General features: G+C 41.2%; 1 long non-coding RNA gene across 1 annotated transcript; it reads right to left on the reverse strand.

Annotated features, from left to right (window-relative positions):
* Positions 1-2,974: 2,974 nt before the first annotated feature.
* LOC130926612 (uncharacterized) lies at positions 2,975-6,413 on the reverse strand. Its single transcript, XR_009066259.1, has 3 exons — positions 6,298-6,413; positions 4,380-4,450; positions 2,975-4,184 (listed from the first exon to the last, which is right to left on the reverse strand). It is a non-coding gene; the product is annotated as an uncharacterized LOC130926612 (long non-coding RNA).
* Positions 6,414-6,830: the final 417 nt, after the last annotated feature.

A 6,830-nucleotide genomic window follows, 5' to 3' on the forward strand; every position in this document is an offset into this window, starting at 1 on the left:
CCGAAACCGCCAGCAGCCCCATGCTTGCTTTGCCAACACCAACTCCATTACGCAGGCCTCAAAACCAGCCTATCGACGCAGCTTCACCTCATTTGCCTGATATAGGTGACCAGCCAGGGCAGGCAAGACCGGACTTTCCATTTTTTTCCGAGCCCAAGATACCCCAATATCAGCGGGGCGAGGACATTGAAAACTATTTGCTCCGTTTTGAACGCATGGCCAAAACGTGTAAGTGGCCTGAGAGTAAGTGGGCCTGCAGATTGGTGCCATTGCTGTCCGGAAAAGCACTGGAGGCTTATAGCGCAATGGACGAAGAACGAGCCCACTGCTACAAGACACTGAAGTCAGCGCTTCTGATGAAGTTTGATGTGTCTCCCGAGACGTATCGCCAGCAATTTAGAGCCATGACCGTTCCAGTTGGTGAGAACCCCACCGGGACCTACCACCGCCTGAAGGGGCTCTACCGACGCTGGATTCGGCCTGAAAAGCACACCAAGGAGGAGATCGGTGACGCGATCATCACAGAGCAGTTGCTTCGTGTTCTCCCAGCGGACGTGAGGACCTGGGTCAAGGAGCATGAACCAACAGAGGGGCTAGCTGCTGCCAAGCTTGCCCTGCAGTATGTCAACGCGCGCCGAGGACAACTCATGCGACCCAGCAGCACACAAAGGCCAGCGACCGCACCAACACAGTACAGGCCTGGACCAAGAGAAGTGAGCAAAGACTTCCAATTCGGGCCCAACTCCACTTGGAACTGATAAGAACTTTGTTTGCTTTTATTGTCAGCAACCTGGGCATAAAGCTTCAGTGTGCCCAGTACGTAAGACCAAATTTGCTGGTGCTTGCTATGTTCCCCATCCCGAGGGTGGAACTAGTCAGACTAATCAAGAGAGGCTCCAACGTGTCAAAACCGTGACTATTATGAACAAACAAGTGACTGCACTGTTAGTGGCAGCTTCATGTCATTAGTTAGGCAGGATGTTGTACCGGTAACATGTGTAAATTATGGGCACCAAGAGGAAATAGTGTGTGTACATGGGGATAAACATCCTTATCCCACAGCAGAGCTTAATGTTACAATTAATGATCAGCCATATTTGCTAACTGTCGGGGTGGTTAAAAAATTGCCATTACCAGCTATCTTGGGTTGGGATCTGCCAGTTTTTCTGGATTTGTTGCTGGAAAACCAACCACTGAATATTGAAAATGTAGAAAATGACTCTGCCAAACACATTACCTGTCCCGTAATCACTAGATCTCAGGCGAAGGCGGGTGTCAAACTAAGCCCAGAGCCTCATAGCAAACCGTTTAAAGGGCCGGTTCCAAAACCAACTAAAGACGATTCCTGCGCTCAATTGCTACCAGATTTTGACGATAGCTTGTTTAATGGGGGCACGAAGGGACCCAGGAAGTCCCGACCACAACGCAGATTTGAAAAACAAACTCAGGAATCCCACAGTCAGGAGGGTCAGTAGACATGGAAACGTGGTCAATACAAAAAAATATGTCAGTTTTACAGAGGGATGATGAATCACTGAAAAACCTGTTTACAAAGGTGATGACTGAAACAAATGAACAAGGGTTAGCAAAGGACCAGTTTATGGTAGAAACCGGAATATTGTATGCAAAAACCCAAAAACGTAAACGTTTGGTAGTACCAGCCAGCTGTAGACCACTTATCATGCACTTAGCACACACTGTTCCATGGTCCGGACATCTCGGTCGCAATAAAACATTCATGCATGTCAGTTCACTCACATCATCTCCACCCCCTTCCGCAGGATTGCGATGGACATTGTGGGCCCCCTGACTAGAAGTGGTGGTGGACATGAGTACATCCTGGTCGTTTGTGATTATGCCACACGCTTCCCTGAAGCGTTTCCCCTGCGTACAGTCACTGCTCCTGCCGTACTCCGTGCATTGGTCCAACTCTTTCAGAGTGGGAATCCCAGATGATATCATCACAGATCAGGGAACCAACTTCACTTCCAGACTAATGCAGCTCTTCCACAAACAACTAAACAACTGCATCTCTGCAATCAAGACAACTCCATACCATCCACAAACTGACGGGCTCATAGAGCGATTCAACCAAACATTGAAGAAGATGCTCCAAAAGTTTGTGAACGACACCGGAAAAGACTGGGAGCGATGGCTGCCGTTTCTTTTATTTGCATACCGTGAAGTGCCCCAGGCATCAACTGGGTTTTCTCCGTTTGAGTTGTTGTATGGCTGGGAGGTTCTAGGACCGTTGGACCTTCTGAAGAAGAACTGGGAGGCCCCTTCTGCCAAATCAAATGACCGAAATGTGGTCCAGTTCGTGCTGGAGATGAGAGAGAGGCTGGCGAAATACCGTGAGGAGGCAGAGGTCAACCTACATGAGGCCCAGAAAAGCCAGAAGACTTGGTATGACCAACACGCACGCCACACACTAAAAACTGCTGGGTTAAAAATAACCCAATTTGGGTTATAAAATAACCCAACCGCTGGTTAAATATTGCACCAACCCAGCAGTAGTCAATTTGACCCAGCAAGATGGGTTACATCACTATAACCCAACAGATGAGTTAAAAAAATTTACTCAATTTCTGGGTCAAATTAACTACAAACCAAGGTAAATTCAACTTCATGTATGTGTTATATATTGTACCCAAAAACTGGGTCAAATTAATTACAATTTTGGGTTGTTTTAACTATATATATAGTTTATTAATTGTACTTAATGTTGGGTTTAATTAAGTGTTACTGTGGGTTGTTTTAACTACCTGTATTGTTTATCAACTTTACCAAATGTTGAGTAAAATCAGTTGTAAATGTGGGGCAAAATTAATTAAAATGTTGGGTTGTTTTAAACAAGTTCAGTAATCCATACAAATGTTTGGTCAAATTAACCAAAATGTACAACCACAACCTATAACAATCCAAGTGATTTGATAATGGATAGGAGGTACCAATAAATACCAGTACAGCAATCTTTATAATACTCTGCCTTGATATTTATTTGTAAAACATTCAGTGCAAATGAGTGAATCACACATTAAAAAAGTCAAGGCAAACTTGGCAAAATACTGTGCAAAACAGACAAACATAAGGAAAAAAATCATGATTGAAGTTTAGGACCAACACATTTATAGGACTGACCATGCGAGATTTAAGCTTGACCCTTTAACCCCCGCCTTCCTCTCATTCATTCATTCATTTTCCATCTCAATCCTCAAAAACACCATTGTCTTTTCAACTTCATGTTATCATGTTCTCATTTCTTTGTTGGTTTTTGTCACATTTTATTTGCATTTTTTTAATGATGCTTTAGTATTTTTGTCACTTTTCTTGCACTTTTTAGTGAATTTAGCTTATATCTGGTCAATTTTTTGCATTTTGGGAATGTTTTGATTTTATGTCACTCTTTTGATGTGTTTTGGTGGTGTTTTTGTTGTTCAGTTTGGTTGTTGTTCTTGACTCATTTTTGCTGCTTTACACAAATCTAAAAACCTTGAATAAGCCCCTAAATAGCACAAAAATAGATTGATATGATAAGGAAATTGTGAATAAAGCAGCCAAGAAAAACATTGAATAAGCCCTAAATAGCACAAAAATAGATTAATATGATAAGGAAATTGTGAATAAAGCAGCCAAGAAAAACAAGTAATTTGAGAATGACAGAATCATCTTCAGAGATCAAACAAGTGTGACAAAACCTCAAAAACATCAAAAAAAAGTTCTTAAAATGACACATTCTTCCAGGGCTGGCTCAATTTCATCATTTGAACATTGTGGCTGGGTGGGGCTGGACCTTCTAATGGGTCATCAAGAGTATTTTGAAGGATTTTTTTTTTTTTTTTTCTTCTTCTAAGTGTCGTCTAAAAGACTATAGATAAGAAAATGTCCGACCACAACCGCTTTCACAACACTGGAAGTGGGTTGATGCTGAGTGTACATGGTGTACCCCACACAAATGAATAAAAAAAGACCCTTGATGCCCCCTGAAATTTGCTTTTTGCACTTAAAGCATTTGAATGTCATCTTTTAAAAAAATATATTCAAAATAAGCAAAAACAAAAAGAAGAGAACCCTCCAACTAGTCACTTAACTACGTACAAGTTCTCTAAATTTCTTGAGAAACTGGAGTCTAGGGCCTGCTCTTGGAATCAACTGCTTAATTGTTTCCTCATCAATCCCCTCCTCTGAAAAACAAAACAGAAGACAGAGACATTACATCAGCTCAGCAGAAAGCAAAATTATATGGAAGCAATAGTAAGAAGCACAATCTCCCAACATTTATTAAACGTGAAAAGAGTACTGAAAGACTATAAAATGTGCCATATTAGTCATAACATACCACTGGAAGCTACTCAAAAAAGATGAAAATGTTTTCATACCTTTAAATCTTTCTACCACATCTGCCAGCTGCCACTCTGTCAACGGTGTAGTGACAAAGCTATCCATTGATCTGAAACAAACACAAAAAGGGCTTAAGCAAAAATAAAATAACTGTTGTATAATTATTCAGGGAAAACATTGTCGAATGAAAAGGAAACGAACTGCAGAATGTAATCCAATATTTGTTCACTCACAGGTAGGACTGCATGATTTTTTGAAAGAAACCTAATGGTGATTTATCGGAGACACATTGTGATTTCTATTTAATTTGAGCCTTTTCAATTTTGACTTTTAAATCCATTAAATACTGCTATGAGGATGACTTACACGAGTCTTGTCAGTTTGCGATAACATTAAATACTAATTTTATAAAATTTAAAGGCAATAAAACTCTCGACTACGAACTAATCAACTTTCTTGAATACGGCTTCTAAAAGTATGAAAAACAAAACAGAAATTAACAAATGAATAAAGTAAAACAACCAAATCGAGTAACAAAACATGTCAAAGAATTAGAGTGACAAGAAATCACACACAAACACAAAAAAAAAAAAACTCAGTGTCAAAAAACAAATGCTTGAAAAGTCCTAAAAATGCAACCAAAACAGGCACTAAAGTAAAAAAATCCAACAAATAGGGAGGACAAAAAGCCTCAAAAAGTTTTCAAAAGGGTACTTACAATGACAAATCTGCAGATGTTAAGGGGCTTAAGCACAAAGCTAACTTTAGTTTGTAGAGTGTCTCTAAAGTGTTTACTGCTGACAGAAACCACAAGCGTGCAAACAAATTAAATAATTATTGACATTTCTGACTTTTTGTTTCTAGGGAAAAGGTTAAAAAAAAAAAACTGCTTGCGTTTATTTCATGAGCTCATTAACAATAGATAATCTTATGGGACATTAAATACAACTGGAGACTGACTTGACTTTCTAGGAAATTAACCTGCTAGGGCAATATCGCAATCACGGCAATATCGCATTTATCGCAGTGGCTATGTTTACATGGCCGGAAAAAGTAGAAGTAGCAGAAAACAAAGCACAGCTACATTTTTTTCCTGCCTAAAGCGTTTCATAATCCAAAGTGTCACAGTCGCGCCTTAGTTTTACAACGTGTCTTGCACTTTACATTTCGTCATTTGTAAGAGCTGCTTTTCTCAATGGAGCCGCAGGCTGCACGGATGTTAAGCTAGCTAGGCCAAGCCAAAGAAGGATAAGTCACGTGTTAGCTCATGGGCGCAACTGAGATGTGAGCTCCATTTACTGACCTGACTACGGATCAGGCTGTCGGAGAGTGAGAGACGCGTGTAAGAGAGCGCAGTCATGGACACTAGTCGGGCTGCAAGGGCCTAACCAGTGTCCATGACTGCGCTCGGTCATGGACACTGCCTCGCAGCCCGACGAGAGCAGCAGAAGTGGCCGTGGCTACAGTGGGGAAACCGCACAGAGTACAAATGCAGCCATGGCTGCCAGCTGACGACCTTACTACATACAAACTATTTTAATTTATTCGATAAATGGCCTAGACATGAAGAAAGAAGCTGTATGAGTGCTGATATAAGGTCGGCGCACTACTTGTTGGCTAAAGGGTTAGCTAAGCAGCTAGCTAGCTTGCTGTTAATGTGTGCGACACGGACGCGTGCGGGCGGGCACATGCCTTCCTCCGACTGTGTCAGCCATAAAATTGGCTGGCAAACAGACTTATCTGTGAGAGTCTGACTGGTTTTAATTTAAATTTCATCAAGCTGCATTGCAGCAAACCCAAAGAAAAAAACGCACTTGCTACTTCTAGCCAAAGGGTAATTGCGTTAGCTTTACGTTTTTGGCAAATCAACTGAGTAACGTCGACGTAAAGATAGTATTAGGTCACACAACAAACGACATGAATTTGATATGTAGCTAGGCGTTAGTGTGCACAAACCTTTCATTATCAAGTTGCCTCGAAGATATCCGACAGGTGCTCACGATGAGAAGTGCTTGAGCTGAACTCTGGGCAATGGCGCCTGCCCGCGCATTCCTGAGTGTGTGTGGAGGGGGACGTCCTTTGACGTGATGACGTACGAGGCAGAACAACCCAGATGCTGAGTAAACCGATGGGTATTGGGTTGTATGATTTTTAACCCAGCACATGGGTTGCACAACAAATAACCCACTTGACCCAAATCACCAAAAAATAACCCAAAATGAGTCAAATATCTCATAACCCATTGGTTGGGTAGAAAAAATAACCCAGCATTTTTTAGTGTGCACCGTGAGTTCACCCCAGGTCAAAAGGATTGCTTGGGAAATCCATTCATATTTTTTGTAAATAGTATTTTCTTCCTTTTTTAGTGATTTTGACTTTTTGCTGTAAGTAGTTATGTATTTTCTTTTTTGTATATAATCCAATGGTGCTCTTTGTTTTTGCTGGGGTTCGAAACTATCAAAAATTCACAACACCAGCATTCTCCTGAC

This window comes from Corythoichthys intestinalis, chromosome 12 (genome assembly GCF_030265065.1).
Source record: "Corythoichthys intestinalis isolate RoL2023-P3 chromosome 12, ASM3026506v1, whole genome shotgun sequence".
Lineage (NCBI taxonomy): Eukaryota > Metazoa > Chordata > Actinopteri > Syngnathiformes > Syngnathidae > Corythoichthys > Corythoichthys intestinalis.